The sequence below is a fragment of the Pelobates fuscus genome, chromosome 6 (assembly GCF_036172605.1).
Source record: "Pelobates fuscus isolate aPelFus1 chromosome 6, aPelFus1.pri, whole genome shotgun sequence".
Taxonomy (NCBI): domain Eukaryota; kingdom Metazoa; phylum Chordata; class Amphibia; order Anura; family Pelobatidae; genus Pelobates; species Pelobates fuscus.
The window spans coordinates 74,073,014-74,090,292 of record NC_086322.1 but is presented as its reverse complement, the minus strand read 5'-3'; positions in this window follow the sequence as shown (position 1 = coordinate 74,090,292).

Sequence of the window (17,279 nt, the reverse complement as noted above, 5' to 3'; positions counted from 1 at the left end):
TCCATTTTAGAGATAAAAAACTTGTTATGCTTTTAGTTTTTGCAGGATTAATGCAGTTTTTCCATGTGTTTGTGGCTCAAATCGTGAGGAGCTACAGGCAAACACATCCCGCCCCCCCACAGCATTTTAACCTCCCACACCTTTCATTAGCTACATCAACCACTGTTGTATCCCCGCATTTAGAGGTCATGACAATAGTAAAAAAATAAAATACATAAAACCAAACATGAACTATATACAAGTCTCCCCATACTCCAGACAACCTCCAGAGGGAGCTGCCTGAGTAAGAACCCGGGAGAAAAAAGGGAAAGTTGCAGTGCGACAGGGTCGCCCTGCATTGGCCCATCGATGAGCCTGGTAGGAGCGTGAGCAGATCAAATTAAGAAAAATTAAATTTTTTAACGGCCCCAGTCTCGGCCCCCCCTACAACGGTCTTCATGGGGGTCAACGAGGACTTGTCGGTGTGAACAACAGTACCGATAAACAATCGAATTGTTCATCCACATTTCAACCCTAATTCCTAGGAAGGTATGTTTGGACACTCAAGTCCGTGTTTTTTTTTTTTTTTTTTTTAACTGAGCAAGAGTTGAGTATATGTGGAGATGGATGGGTATAGCGTAAATAAGTGAACAATATGATTATTGCAATGTTTGTAGGGGGACAATACTGCACCCAGTCTGTAGTCAGCCTGTAGCTCCACGGCGTGTGCTGAAATCGTGTCTCGGCGCCTTGGGCCCGTGGTTCACTTGGCTGTTGCAACTCTCTGCCAGTTCCCCGTGATGCGGTTCGGTGTTGGTTCCGAGCCTTTGGTGGGTGATGGTTCTGCCTGTACCTGTATATTCCACTGTCCCAGCAGTTTACGTCCTTCCTCTGGTGTGGAGACTGCTCTGTCTGATCCATTTTTGTGGATAATAAGTCGAGTGGGAAAGCCCCACTTGTATGGAATTTGTGCTTCCCTTAGTGCCTTGGTTATGTTGCCAAAGGACCGCCTCTTGGCTAATGCAGTAGGGGACAGATCAGCAAAAAGCTGCAGGCCTGGGTACTTGCCCGCCACTTTCGCCATGTCCCTGGCAGCCTGCATCATTCTGTCCTTGGTGGCATAGAAATGGACCCGGACAATGGCGTCCCTTGGTACTGTGGCAGGGATGTTCCTGGGTTTTTGTAGTCTATGAGCCCTGTCAATCTCCAATACCTGGGCTGTGGCATCTGGGAGCAGGGTTTGGAATAGCTGGTGTATTTGACCTCCTCCGGTATGCCACGCAGGCGGAAGTTATTCCTGCGGGACCTGTCCTCCATATCTGTAAGTTTTGTATGCATCACTTGTAATTGTGTGGAGAAATCGGTATAGGCATCAGCTAGTGTGTTATGTGCCTCTATTATCTCCTCTGTTTTATCCTCCAAGTGTGCTGTGCGTTCCCCTATAGCCTGCACTTCCCGCCTAATTTCCGCCACCAATTTCTGGACGTCTGACCTGATAGTGGATTTGAGGTCTTCCAGCAGCTTATGCAGGGTGGTATCCACTGTCGGGACTGCCATGGTCAGTGATATGGTGGTCAGATCACTTTGTTCTGTCTCGCTGCGGTCTGATTGCGAGACCGGCGAGCGGGCTTCTCTGGCGCCATCTTGGGTGCGCTTGCTCGGCAAAGTCAGGGCCGATACCTCTAGTAATGGAGTCCTGGATTTCGTTTTCCGTGCCACCTTGCTTGCCATGACACCGGGGTATCTGTGCAGGGTGTTGTGAAGCTTTGTCTCTCGTTAATTGGGTGGATTCATGCTGTATTTGCAGTTTCTCGGCGGAGCTCTGGAGCCGTGCGACCGTCTACATGTGCGTCCTGGCCACGCCCCCGATGCCCTGTTTTTTGCACTTTAAATTATGTTATTGGTACGATAGGGAACATCCTAAAACATGTAATGTGAAAATGGCTTAGTGTAACTTAATGTTTAAAAACAGGCCTAAACATTAATCAATTGCAGCATAATTTTGCATACTTTTTCACAGTCCAAACCTCTCCTAAAAGTTTCATGGATTGCATAAACATTAATCAGTTTTTAACTTCCCATATCTATCCTAGAACATTAAGCTACTTTTACATTAAGCTGTTCACATTCAATGTTTTAGCATTGTAAATAAATAATTAAATGTGAATGACTTTTGGTATATTTTACCAAAAGTCCTGAATAGTTCAGAATATGTTTGAATAGATAGTCTTGAATTGTGCAGTTTTACTGTATTGGGGGAATCCGGGGTCAGAATACCAGTCAGTATCTGGTGTGACCACCATCTGCCTCATGCAGTGCAACACATCTCCTTCGAATAGATTTGGCCAGGTTGTTGATTGTGACCTGTGGAATGTTTGTCCACTCCTCTTTAATGGCTGTGCGAAGTAGCTGGGTATTGGCAGGACCTGGAACATGCTGTCTTATATGCCGATCCAGAGCATCCCAAACATGCTCAATGGGTGACATGTCAGATGAGTATCCTGACCATGCAAGAACTGAGATGTTTTCAGCTTCCAGAAATTGTGTACAGGGCCGTGCATTATCATGCTGCAGCATGGTGAATGGCACAACAATGGACCTCAGAATCTCGTCACGGTATCTCTGTGTATTCAAAATGCCATAAAAAAATGCACCTGTGTTCGTTGTCCATAACATACGCCTGCCCATACCATAACCCCACTGCCACCATGGGCCACTCGATCCACAACGTTGACTTTGGCAAACCAAAACCATACACGCTGTCTTCCATCTGCCCTGTACAGTGAAAACCGGGATTCATCTGTGAAGAGAACACCTCTCCAAAGTGCCAGACGCCATCGAGTGTGAGCATTTGCCCACTCAAGTTGGTTTACAACGACGAACTGAAGTCAGGTCGAGACCCCGATGAGGATGACGAGCATGCAGATGAGCTTCCTTGAGACAGTTTGTGAGGAAATTCTTTGGTTATGCAAACCAATTGTTGCAGCAGCTATCCAGGTGGCTGGTCTCAGACAATCTTGGAGGTGAAGATGCTGGATGTGGTGGTCCTGGGCAGGTGTGGTTACACGTGATCTGCGGTTGTAAGGCCAGTTGGATGTATTGCCAAATTCTCCCAAACGCCTTTGGAGACAGCATATGGTAGAGAAATGAACATTCAATTCACGGGCAACAGCTCTGGTGGACATTCCTGCAGTCAGCATGCCAATTGCACTCTCCCTCAAAACTTGCGACATCTGTGGCCTTGTGTTGTGTGATGACACTGCACATTTTGGAGCGGCTTTTTATTGTGGCCAGCCTAAGGCACAACTTTGCAATAATCATGCTTTCTAATCAGCATCTTGAAATGCCACACCTGTGAGATGGATGGATTATCTTAGCAAAGGAGAAGTGTTCACTAACACAGATTTAGACAGATTTGTGAACAATATTTGAGAAAAATAAGCCTTTTTTGTACATAGAAAAAGTCTCAGATCTTAGAGTTCAGCTCATGAAAAATGGGGACAAAAAAAAGTGTTGTGTTTATAATTTTGTTCAGTGTATGTCTACGTAGATTTATTTTCTCTTTCAGTAAATCTGTGCTTAAATCATTTTCTTTTTTACCTGCAACATTTACATAGATGATTTTTATGACATACTGTCATGTCGTTTTATATTTTTCTGGGAAAGAGCTTCAATATTTTTTTTTTTTTGTGACACTGTAGCAGATTTATCCCAGTACTTCTAATACAGTTCTCACAGTGCTAGAGTAGAGGTCATTTATCAAGGTGAGTATATTAAGCTGACAATTACCTCATGTAATTAAGTGACTTTCATTAGAAGTATGTTTAACACTTTGAAAATCTCTGGCAATTAAATAATTAATGCAGATGATATGGACAGAGGCAGTCATTTACTGGAATTTTATAAGGAGACAACGTTGCTTGCTCGTTGAAACTATATCTAATTTTATTTTACATTTTCATTGCTGTTAGTCTTGTTATAATTGTAAAGCTATTATAATGACTTTTAATATTAAATTATATCTTCTAGAATGACAGTGAATTTATATTTTCAGACAAGCCTTCAAGAGGTATTTCCTGACTTTCGTATCAAGCATTTTCACACACATCCATTCTGTATGTCTGTTCTATTTAATTTTAAGCCATCATGTTCTACTTTATTTAAAGTCAATTTCTTAGCTGTTATGATTAATGCAGAAATGTGTATGATTAATATTCCACAAAGACTTCTACTTCTGCTATATTTCTAATAACCCCATTCATTTCTTTGAGCACACCAATTCAGCATCTTCGTTTTATTCATTGTCTTAGCAGTTAATCATGCTGAGGAAGCAATCTACAATTTCTTTAAAACAAGACTCTTTTTTTTAGACACTATGGGAAATGTCCTTAAAAAGAAGAATATTTTTATTTTATGAACAAGTGATTTATTATGCTCAACTTGTCCCAACTGATCTGTGAGTGCAATTTGCTAACCCAGTTGCATGACTAGATTTAATATATTTTGTGGAACTCTTTGCATAGGTCTTATATGCAATGCTTTTCGGCAACTGATAAGTGATAATACATCATCTTATCACACTTCATCACAATTCACATAGGTAAGCATAACAAAAAAAAAATCTTGTAACTCGTCTAAACCAATAAAATGTTATTCTCTTAGCAATGAAGTGCTTCTTTAAGATTGATATTGTTGTATGTGCCAGAGGGAAAATGAAATGGTTTTATTTGAACAATAAATATCCAGTTTACAGGCTGATTAACATGACCATAAAGCCTTTTTTGGTGCTGTGGGACAGTTCTGACAAAATGCTAGTTATTAGTTGGTCTCTTTCAGGCTCTATGTCTGAAAAAAAGCCTCAAACTGGAGCAAAACCACTCCACAGGAAACCATAAAAATTAAAAAAAAGTTTTTCACTAGGCAGCTTTGTAAAATCCTAGACATAAAATTTGATTTCTAAATCCTAACCATACAAGGTTATTCCCTAATGTGCGAATTCAAAGTTAATTCAAATTTAATGTCAATTAACTTTAGGATTAAGGTCAAGGTAGCTGGACTGTAAGCATAGCGGCACTATAGAATTGTCTCATTTGTCTATTTTGATCTTAGAGTTGAAATTCACTTAGAATTCTTAGTTTAGTGAATATGATAGTAGAACAATATGTAAGCGTCTACTATACATATGATGTCAGTCAAACTGCCTAGCTTAGTTTGGCTTGGCATGCGTGTCCTTCTTAACCTTAGACCAGCATTATGCACTAAGGTGCTAAATGGGCAATCATCAATTCAGATACATGTTTAACCCCTTAAGGACCAAACTTCTGGAATAAAAAGGAATCATGACATGTCACACATGTCATGTGTCCTTAAGGGGTTAAGGGACTGGGTCTTGCTGAATCTTCTCGATGGCATGACTCCCTTGAGTCTACAGGCCCATATGTGATGGATATCTGGTGTCTTCGGTCAGGTAAATAAAGGTAATGCTTACTCTCAGGGCCGGTGCTAGGATTTTTAGTTACACAGGCGAAGATGCATTTTGGCGCCCCCAACCCTCATTAAAAAAAAAAAAATCCATCTTCACCTGTGTGTCTTTCCTCCCAAGCCACAGGCATCATTTTTCAGTCACACAGTCAAAGTCATACAGGTACACTGTCATACAAAGACAGAAATACTCATACAGACACATACAGACACATACAGTCAGAGACATACAAGCAGAGACATACATGCATACAGAGACATACAGGCATATAAAGACATACATGCATACCGTCATACAGACACATACATACAGACAGGCATACAGAAACATACATACAAAGACATTCAGGCACATACATACAGACATACAGGCATAAAGAAACATACATACAGAGACATGCAGGCATGCAGACACATACATACATACATACAGGAATACAAAAACATACACACATACAGATACATGCATGCATACAGAGACATAACATCATACAGAAACATACATATATACAGGCATACAGAGACATATAGGCATACAGACACATACATACATACAGAGGCATACCGTCATACAGAGGCATACCGTCATACAGAAACATGCATACAAAGACATACAGGCATACAGAGACACACAGACACACACATACGTACATACAGAGACATAAAGGCATACAGTTACATACATGCATACAGAGACATACAGAAACATACGTACAAGACATACAGGCATACAGACACATACATACATACAGAGGCATACAGTCATACAGATACATACATACAGACAGGCATACAGAAACATACATACAAAGACATTCAGGCACATACATACATACATACATACATACAGAGACATACAGGCATAAAGAAACATACCTACAAAGACATTCAGGCACATACATACATACATACAGAGACATACAGGCATACAAAGACATACACACATACAGATACATGCATGCATACAGAGACATAACGTCATACAGACACATACATATATACAGGCATACAGAGACATAGGCATACAGAAACATACATACAAAGACATTCAGGCACATACATACAGACACATACATACATACAGAAACATGCATACAAAGACATACAGACACATACATGGGTACATACAGACACATAAAGGCATACAGTTACATACATGAATACAGAGACATATATACAGACATTCAGAGACAAACATACATCCAGTTACATACATGCATACAGAGACATAGAAAATTACATACTTACATCTGTCAACGCGTGTCCCTGGGGTGCGTGCTGTCCGGCTCCTTGGAGTCCTGTCCTGCAGCCCAGCCTCATCACTGTGCGCCAGCCGCGCTGTGTGATACACAGGGAGCAGGGATATGATGTCATATCCGCTCCCCCTCCACACAGCCTGCGGCAGACAGCAGGATAGGAGGTGGGCGGGCAGAGGCTGGGATCTGCGGGCGGAACGGTAAGGGCTGTGCTTACACGCTACAAGTATTAACCGGCTGGAGGGGAGCGCACTGCGCTTCCCTCCTTCCAGTCAGCCTGATTTTGCACCCCCAGGGCCGGTGCGCCCTAAGGCGTCTGCCTGGGCCGCCTTATGGTACCGCCGGCCCTGCTTACTCTAGCTGGTTGCATTGACTTATTACCTGCAAATGTCCCTAAAATTAACACTCAGTTTCCTTTTTTGACTGTCAGGTCTCTTCCACATGGAGAAAAACAATATCTCTGTAATGCTTTAGAAATGAAAGAGGAACACAGCTGCAGAATAATAATGGAGGATATATTTCCTTAAATAATAAAGTAATGTAACTTAATAATCAAAGGTCCAGCAAGTAAACAAATAGATGCCTGTAGCTTTAAATACACAGCCCAGCAAGGATATAGTGAAGATGGTAGTTGCAATTTAAAAAAAAAAAACAGGACTTTAGGTCAATTGGATAGGAGAAGGCAGCGTGAGCTTGTATCAGTCTGGGTCTTTAGGGTTGGAGAGAAACGTTTAAGCCGTCTGAGATCAGAGAGTAGGAAAAGGCATCAGAATCCATTAAATGGTCTTGCTTTTCAGTTCACAATTCCCAGATTTTACTAGTAACATGACGTAAAGTCATGATTTTATTAAAGACACGGAGGCGAGTATTATGCATAACTCTTTCTTTATTCCCTCAGCAGCAAAGATAGAGGAATATAAATATTGTCAAAAATGAAAGAAAAACTGTATAGGCATAACGGGTAGCCGATCACATGGTAGAGGAAGTGGCTATATAAGTCCTGTGTCTCCCACAATCCCCCTCTTTCTTGCGAAAACCGAAGACCAGGTAAGAAGAACGATGTCCTACTTGATCAGCACAGGAAACAGGAACAATGCGACAACATCAAGCTAAAAAAGACAGAAAAATATGGTAATTTCCAGACTCAAAACTGTAGACTTACCAAACAACATTGTAAGGAGTCACAAACAATAAACTGGATTCTGAAATACAAAAGATAAATAATTAGTAAACATAATAAGATGTACCAAACCATCCAATCATATAAATAAGCACATATAATCAATACATACCTAATTGAACAGCAAAAACCCGTAGAGTCTCAGGCATCTCGTATCCCCATTCCACACCGGGAGGGCGGGAGGGAATAATACTCGCCTCCGTGTCTTTAATAAAATCATGACTTTACGTCATGTTACTAGTAAAATCTGGGAATTTTATTAAAGACACGGAGGCTCATATTATGCAAGTTCAAAGCTGTGCAACTACTCGAGATGCTATGTGTTCAATAGGTCTGAAATAGAAGTCTCTAAAAGTTGATTCTCTGGACCAATCTGCCGCCCGCATAATATCCTCCAGACGACACCCGACTGAGGAGGCTTTAGAAGCCATCGCTCCTCGTACAGAATGGGGCGTAAACACAGAGGTGTCTATACCCGCAGAGGATAACAGTTCACGTATCCAACGTGCCAGGGTAGGTGTAGAAACCGGTCGATGAGGCGACTTGAAAGATATGAACAAATCGTGTAGATCGGCAGAGCGAAGGGAACTCGTGACATCCAGGTAAACTCTGAGGCAATCCACCGGACAGAGCGTCGGACAGCCAGAAAACCTGGGATACGAAAAAGACTTGGATGCCGATTTAGTCCTCCTGGATATATCAAAAGTAACACCCTCTGGGGTGAATGCAACGGCGTCCCAATCCATGGCCCTGACGTCAGAGACCCTCTTGCAAGAGATCAAACAGAGTAACATCACCAACTTGGATGACAGTCGTTTCAAAGTCAGCTCCTGATTAGGGTACCATGAGGAGAGGAACTGCAACATCACGTTAACGTCCCAAAAGGCAGAGAAGCGAGGCCAAGGAGGACGAGCAAGGCGGATACCCTTGAGAAGACGACATACAAAAGGATGTCTGCCGACAGGGGAACCATCCAAACCCCTGTGTCCGGCCGAGATAGCCGAGCGGGAGAGGTTAATCGTGCGGTACGCCTTGCCTGAGTCAAACAGGGACGTGAGGAATTCCAGGATCAGAGGTAGAGGGGCAGATACGGGATCCACTGCCCGTTCCATGCACCAACCAGACCACGATCTCCATGAAGTTCGATAGGCAGTTCGTGTGCCTGGGGCCCAGGCGTTATCGAGGAGTAGGAGAGTTGTCTGCGGAACGTCTGGGACAATCCAAGGTCCCCTGAAAGGAACCACGCTATCAGGGGTAGCTGGTGTTGTAATACTAGCCCGTGTGGGTTCCCATCCGGGTCTAGAAGGAGGTCCTGGAAGATTGGAATCAACCGAGGGTAATCGATCGACAACTCCATCAAGCGGGGAAACCATGGTCTAGATCTCCAAAGCGGGGTGATTAGCGCTACACGACAGTCGTGGCGAACCAGTTTCGAGATCGTGCGCGCTATCATGTTGAATGGAGGAAATGCGTATAGCAGACCCCGCGGCCATTCTTGAAGGAAGGCGTCGGTCGCCACCGCTGCCGGATCCGGCCTCCAACTGAAGAACTTCGGCAGTTGAGTGTTCAGTCGAGATGCGAACAGATCCATCTGGAACTTTCCCCACAACATGTCCAGGCTCTGGAACACCGAAGTGTGTAGACGCCAATCTCCAGAGTCTCTTAAGTGTCTGGAATTCCAATCCGCTCCCGAATTGTCTAGGCCCGGAATGTGTTCCGCTGTTACCGAAACGTTGTTGAAAAGGCAGAATTGCCAGAAATCTTTCGCCAGAATTGCCAACATCTTGGACTTCGTACCCCCCAGGTGGTTTATGTAGCGGACCGCTGATACGTTGTCCATCTTGAGGAGAACGCAGCAATTCGCCCGTCCTGGGGTAAGGCTGCGGATCGCGAAAGCCCCAGCCAGGAGTTCCAGGCAGTTGATGTGCAACGATTTCCCCACGTCGGACCATCTGCCTCCTGTGGAAACGTCGCCACAACGAGCACCCCAGCCGTGCAAGCTGGCATCGGATTCGATCACTACGTCCGGGATGGAGCCGAAGATGGCTCTCCCATTCCACGCCTCCATGTGTGCTAACCACCACACCAACTCGTCTCTGGACTTTGCGTCCAAGCGTATCCGAGACTCGTAGGAGTGACCTGACCGAAGGTGTGACCCTTTGAGTCGTTGAAGGGCCCGGTAGTGTAGCGGGCCCGGGAAGATCGCCTGAATAGAGGCCGCGAGAAGGCCAATTATTCTCGCCAACTGTCTGATGGACAAGTCTGCGACACGCAGAGCTCTTCGAATCTCCTTCTGAATGGCCTTCACCTTGGAACTCGGTAGAAACAGGAACTGTTGGACGGAGTCCACCCTGAACCCCAGGAACTCTATGGACTGGGCGGGATCCAGGACCGATTTGTCCCAGTTGATCAGAAAACCCAACTTCTGTAGCAGGGCGATAGTCCATTCCAGGTGTAGAAGGAGATCCTCCTTCGATTGGGACAAAATCAGAATGTCGTCCAGGTAAACAATGAGGCGAACCCCTCGGGTACGGAGGAACGCCACCACAGGCTTCATAAGCTTGGTGAAGCACCAGGGAGCCGAAGAGAGACCGAAAGGCAGGCAGGTGAAGCGCCAACGCCGCCCGTGCCATGTGAAATGGAGATAATCTCTGAATTCCAGAGCAATGGGGACCGTGAAGTAAGCGTCCTTCAGGTCTAGTTTGGCCAGCCAGTCCGACTGGCGCAGAAGGTCCCTGAGACAGTGTATACCTTCCATCTGGAAGTGTTGGTAACGTAGGAAGGCATTGAGGGGACGAAGATTTATTACAGGGCGAACTCCGCCTCCTTTCTTGGGCACCAGGAACAGATTGCTCGTAAAGCCCTTGGCGGCGAATGGCAGTTCCTCTATAGCGCCCTTGGAGAGCATCTCCCCGACCTCCACGGAGATCATCTCGTCTTGTTCCCGTGGAAGGACAGTTCTCTGGGGGAATAAAACTGGACAGGCACTGAAACAAAATCTAGGCGATACCCCTTTACACACTGCAGAACCCAAGCATCCGAGGTGAGCTTCGTCCACTCTCGGTAAAATAAGGCCAGCCTCCCTGCTACCTGAACGGGAGGGAAAGAAAGGGTACTCACCGTAAGGACGTCTGCTGGTGGTACCACTGCGGGGGTATCTGGAGCCCCAAGCCCGACCTCTGGCTGGGAAGAAGTGAGGGGTCCTATGGTCCTGAAATCCCCGGGAGGGAAAAAAGGAACCTCTGGTAGCGCGGAATGCGCCTCGGAAACCCCGGCCGGGTGGACGGTTCCTGCTACGCCCGGCCCCTCCGAAAACCTTAGGCGCGAACACACGTTTCATGCTCGCCTGCGCCTTGTCAATCGCCGTGAAGGTCTTGACATACGACCCCATGTCTTTAACGAAGGAGGCACCAAACAGTAAACCCTCTTCTGTCGGGTCAGGTTCTGCCACAGTCATAGTGGCCAGTTTAGGGTCGATTTTTAATAATATCGCCTTACGTCTTTCCGTAGACATCGCCGTATTGGCGTTCCCCAGCAAGCATATGGCCCGTTGGACCCAACCTATGGCCACGTCCAAAACTGAATCCCCAGCTTTAGCAGCATCTAGAAGCTCATAGAGCTTCGAGAGGGGTCCCAGTGTATCCAGGATCTTGTCCTGGCATCCCTTCAGGGAATTGTCAAGACCCTTTTTGGGCTTCCAGCCCGACTTGCCCAGGAACTGGGCAATCTGTGGGTCAATATCTGGGGTTTTACCCGCAGCGCCCGGGAGAGAAGGGCGTGGGCATTCGGCCCGTAGTTTATTGCGGCCTTCTCTGGAAAGGGGTGTGCGGATACGTTTGGCCACATACTGGGCAATATGATCCGGGGGGACCCATTCAGCGGACCGGGGGTGACGCAGGTCGTCTGGGTCGAACAGGGGGTTACCCTGAGGATCAAGGATCGTTTTGTCATCCCCAGAGGGGTCTAATACTGGACCCCGGGCCTTGGCGGAGGACTCTGATGGGTTAACGCTCGTAAGGGGCAAATCCTCGCCAGATACATCATCATCATCAAAGGAGTCATACTCCATATAGTCGGATTCCTCCTCCACACTCCGGTCGGTATCCGACCCATCATCAAGGGCTCTAGCCCGTTTCCATAATCTAGCCTTTTTAGCCCGGCCAGGGGCTCTTTTGCGCGTGGGGTGCGCGCCATCTGTGACCGCCTCAAGCGTGTCAGTCATGGCAGGTAGAACCTGCATCGAGGAGTGGGAGCCGACATGTTTGGACTTGGCCTTTGCCTTACGGGCTCCAGGCACAGTCTGAGCAGGGGAGGGGGACCCCACACCCGTAGGGGCGGGGGAGGCCAGAGCAGGCAAAACCAGGGAGTGCATGGATTGCGAAAAAGAAGTAGTAACAGCCCCCATGGCCTTCTGAATGGAGGAGGCCATAGTGGCTTCCAGCATGGCCTGAAACTCTTGGGAGGCCATAGCACCCTCAGCACTGTCCGAGTGAAAATCCCCAGGGGGACCTGTAGGCCCATCCTCCCTATCCTGCATGATGTAAAGCTGTAGGCAATTAAAGAAATTAAACCGCTAAATGACACTAAGGTGAATAAAGGAGAGCAAAGGGTTGAGTAACCCACAGAAAGCGATACACACAGACCGTCTAGCGTTCCCAGGGGACCCGGCAAAGCAAAGGTGACCGCACGGCAGCACAGGGGAAGGATCGAGGTCCACCCAAGATGGCCGCCGCACGTGAGGGAAGGCGCACGCGACCGGGCACACGGCGGGGGAAGGGGCTCGTGCACCCGACCTGCCGAGCCCGCCCGCGAGCGGGGAAGAATGCGTGCGCAGCCGCGGCCGAAAACAGAGCGGTCGCGGCAAAAGCACAGAGCCGGGAGCCGTGCGGAAGCACGAGGAGGAGGGAAGGGCAGGCTACAGGAATCCCCGGGTAGGGAGAAGAGCACCAAGGGGTCCCAGGGGGAACGCTAGCGGTAACAGGTAAAAACTGTACAAGCCATAAATCAGTATACAACGAAAAATCAATACAAGTAAACGATTATCAAAACTGAGTCAGAGAGAAGCAAAACACTTATCTGTCTGAGGAAGCAGCAAAGAAAGAGGGGGATTGTGGGAGACACAGGACTTATATAGCCACTTCCTCTACCATGTGATCGGCTACCCGTTATGCCTATACAGTTTTTCTTTCATTTTTGACAATATTTATATTCCTCTATCTTTGCTGCTGAGGAAATAAAGAAAGAGTTATGCATAATATGAGCCTCCGTGTCTTTAATAAAATTAATATATCACGAAGAGGAGCTTAGTCAGCACAAGTGACTCAGAGGAAACTCACAAAATAACTAAGCACTTCAAATCAGGCGTGACTTCTCTAAAAGGTGTGGGAAGATCACATCATAGAGTCATAGAGGTGGGAGGAGACTCTGAGCTGCTGTAACCGGAAGTGAATCATAAACGGAGCCACAGTAAGATCTGACCATCTCCTTGCTCCTTGTTTGAAAACTTAAATGGACATTCTAATCACCAAAACAAATTTAGCTTAAGAAAGCAGTTTTAATGTAGAGATCATGCATTTGCAGTCTCACTGCTTAATTCTTTTATTTAGGAGTTAGATAACTTTTGTTTATTTATTTTTGTTTATTCAGCCCTACCCACACCTCACCTGGTTGTGACTCTCACAGCCTCCATGAATGAAACATTGTTTTCATTTTCAATCAGATCTTTTTACATTACTCTGTTAATTGAAAATTATTTATACAGATCCAGGTGTTGCAGGCTTTAGAAAGCAGAGGATAAGAAATTCTAAATTAAACACACTGTGCAAGAAGGGAATCTACAACATTTAGGTGGTTAAACTTATAAATTGTATAGATTTGGACAATGAGACTGGAAGGGTAAAAACATAGTTACATTATTATTATTATTGCCATATATATAGCGCCAACAGATTCTGTAGCGCTTTACAATATTATAGGAAGGGGGATTTAACTATAAATAGGACAATACAAAAAAACCTAGAGGAATGATAGTTTAAAGACGACTCTGCTCAAACGAGCTTACAGTCTATAGGAGGTGGGGTACATAATTAGATAGTTACATAGGCTGAAAAGAGACATCTGTCTCTCTCGGTCTATTAAAGTTGGCCTTTCTCACATATGTTTTTGCTGTTGATCCAAAAGAAGGCAAAAAGAAAAAAAACAGTTTAAAACACTTTCCAATTTTTCAACAAACTATTAAAGAAAAATCATTCTTGACCCCAGAATGGCAATCAGATTTCTCATTGGATCAAGAAGCTATTACCTCACATATTAAAAAGTAAACCCTTGAAGTATTAATTTGGGTGCTGTTTAAATATTTGTGCAGACTCTGCTAAAACCACCTATTCATTAGAGAATTCCACATCATTGTCCTTACTGTAAAGAGACATTTTCTTTGCCTTAAACTGAATTTCTTTTCTTCCAGTCTAAATGTGTGACCTTGAGTCCTATGTATAGCCCTGTTCATGATTAGAATTCCAGACAATGGTTTGTATTGGCCCTAAATATATTTGTATAATGCTATCTATCCCTTCTAGTTTCTAAACTAAACAAATTTAAATATGTTAACCTTTTGTCCTAACTAAAATGTCCCATTCCTTTTATTAATTTTACAGCCCACCTCTGCACTTTTTTTAGTGCCATAATATCCTTCTTTAGAACAGTTGCCCAAAATTGCACAGCATATCTAAGGTGGGGTCTTACTAGTGATTTATAAAGAGGCAAAATTATATTTTCATCACAAGAATTAATGCCCCTATGTATTCATAGCAACTGCTAAGTTGTTTTGGTGCTTTGTATGTCCCTTTAAGTAGTCATGGAGGATCAGCAACACTTTTTCCAGTGCTTCTCCTCTGCAAATGGTCACATGAGGTTTCATTATTTCTGTCGAAAGAATACCCACACATGCACTGTTAACTACAAGAGTAAGACGTTTTGTACCTTTAATTATTGACTCTTTTGTCACTCTGACTTTCAGTAGTAATCCTTGGCTTTTATCATTTACTAGTGTAATTGTTGGTTTACCACACACATATATATATATATATATATATATATATATATATATATATACATATATATATATATATATATATATATATATATATAATAAACAATACACAAGATCCAGCGCACTCTCCTATCTACTAAACAGCAACTTCAATGTTGACAGTTTATTAGTTTTTAAAAGGTTTTATTTAAAAACACCTTATCTAGTCAAAAAATAATGGGGATTTAGTTACATTATATGATCATACATTGCATAAGCCTGCCACAACGTCAATGTACCCCATCTTTGGCAGGTCCTACTCTCACAGTCTAATGTCTGCTCTTATGAACTTACTTGGGAAAAAAATTCCATCTGAGGCTCTCTGCAGTACAAGGCTAAATAGGGACCTGAGATGAGGCACCAGTGACAGGGAGGGGTGCAAAACCAAGGAGTTGGCTAGTCTCCCAAATATATATATATATATATATATATATATATATGGAACATGGGGGGGGGGGTGGTTGCACTCACCTGAACATGCTTAAATGGGGTGCTGCTGGGGGCCATATTATACAATAAACAATACACAAGATCCAGCGCACTCTCCCTGTCACACCCCTCCCTGTCACAGAATACAATACTCAGAGACATGGCCAAGGTAAGAAAGGCTGAAAGACGACCACCACTGAACAAGACACACAAGCTGAAACGTCAAGACTGGGCCAAGAAATATCTCAAGACTGATTTTTCTAAGGTTTTATGGACTGATGAAATGAGAGTGAGTCTTGATGGGCCAGATGGACGGGCCCGTGGCTGGATTGGTAAAGGGCAGAGAGCTCCAGTCCGACTCAGACGCCAGCAAGGTGGAGGTGGAGTACTGGTATCATCAAAGATGAGCTTGTGGGGCCTTTTCGGGTTGAGGATGGAGTCAAGCTCAACTCCCAGTCCTACTGCCAGTTTCTGGAAGACACCTTCTTCAAGCAGTGGTACAGGAAGAAGTCTGCATTCTTCAAGAAAAACATGATTTTCATGCAGGACAATGCTCCATCACACGCGTCCAAGTACTCCACAGCGTAGCTGGCAAGAAAGGGTATAAAAGAAGAAAATCCAATAACATGGCCTCCTTGTTCACCTGATCTGAGAACCATTGAGAACCTGTGGTCCATCATCAAATGTGAGATTTACAAGGAGGGAAAACAGTACACCTCTCTGAACAGTGTCTGGGAGGCTGTGGTTGCTTCTGCACGCAATGTTGATGGTGAACAGATCAAAACACTGACAGAATCCATGGATGGCAGGCTTTTGAGTGTCCTTGCAAAGAAAGGTGGCTATATTGGTCACTGATTTGTTTTTGTTTTGTTTTTGAATGTCAGAAATGTATATTTGTGAATTTTGAGATGTTATATTGGTTTCACTGGTAAAAATAAATAATTGAAATGGGTATATGTTTGTTTTTTGTTAAGTTGCCTAATAATTATGCACAGTAATAGTCACCTGCACACACAGATATCCCCCTAAAATAGCTAAAACTAAAAACTACTTCCAAAAATATTCAGCTTTGATATTAATGAGTTTTTTGGGTTCATTGAGAACATGGTTGTTGTTCAATAATAAAACTAATCCTCAAAAATACAACTTGCCTAATAATTCTGCACTCCCTGTATATTTCCCAGTGCTTTACAATCAGAGAATGGGATATTTGACAACAAGTAATTGACATAAAAAAGTATTGACAGAGAGAGGCTAAACAAGGTCCTGCTCAAACAAGTTCATAATCTACGAGAAATAACACAAGAGGAATAACAGCAAGACAGAGTTGATAGATATCTCCATATGAATGCAGCAGCCCTCAAAAGAATTGTGCAGATGAGAGTTAGCAAGAGGAGAAGGGAGGCCACTTGCAGAGAGAAGAGAATAAGCAGGGCTGTATTAGTTATGTAAAGGGGAAATATAGTGAGTAGAGGAGTTATTGAGAGCTTTGCAGGTTAGTGTTAAAAGTTTGAATTGGATTCTGAAAGCAATGTAATGATTGGCAAAGGGGTGAGAGTAGCAGTCAGTCAAGAAGATGAATATGGCAGTAGCATTTATTATAGGGGCAATGTGGGTATTGTGAGTGTATGGACAAGTGTGTTTGCTGTGTCTTGAATTAGAAAGAGAGAATGTGGGCAACCATTTTAAGATAGAAGTTCCAGGATTTAGAGACAGACTGGTTTTGAGGAGAAAATACACAAGTCGAAAGTACCCCCAAGCAGAGCTTGAGACGTTAGGTTAATAGGTGCCCCATTAACATGTAGCGATATAGATGGAGGTGGGAAAGATGAGGGGTCAAGGGCATAACTAGAATTCACAGTCTTAG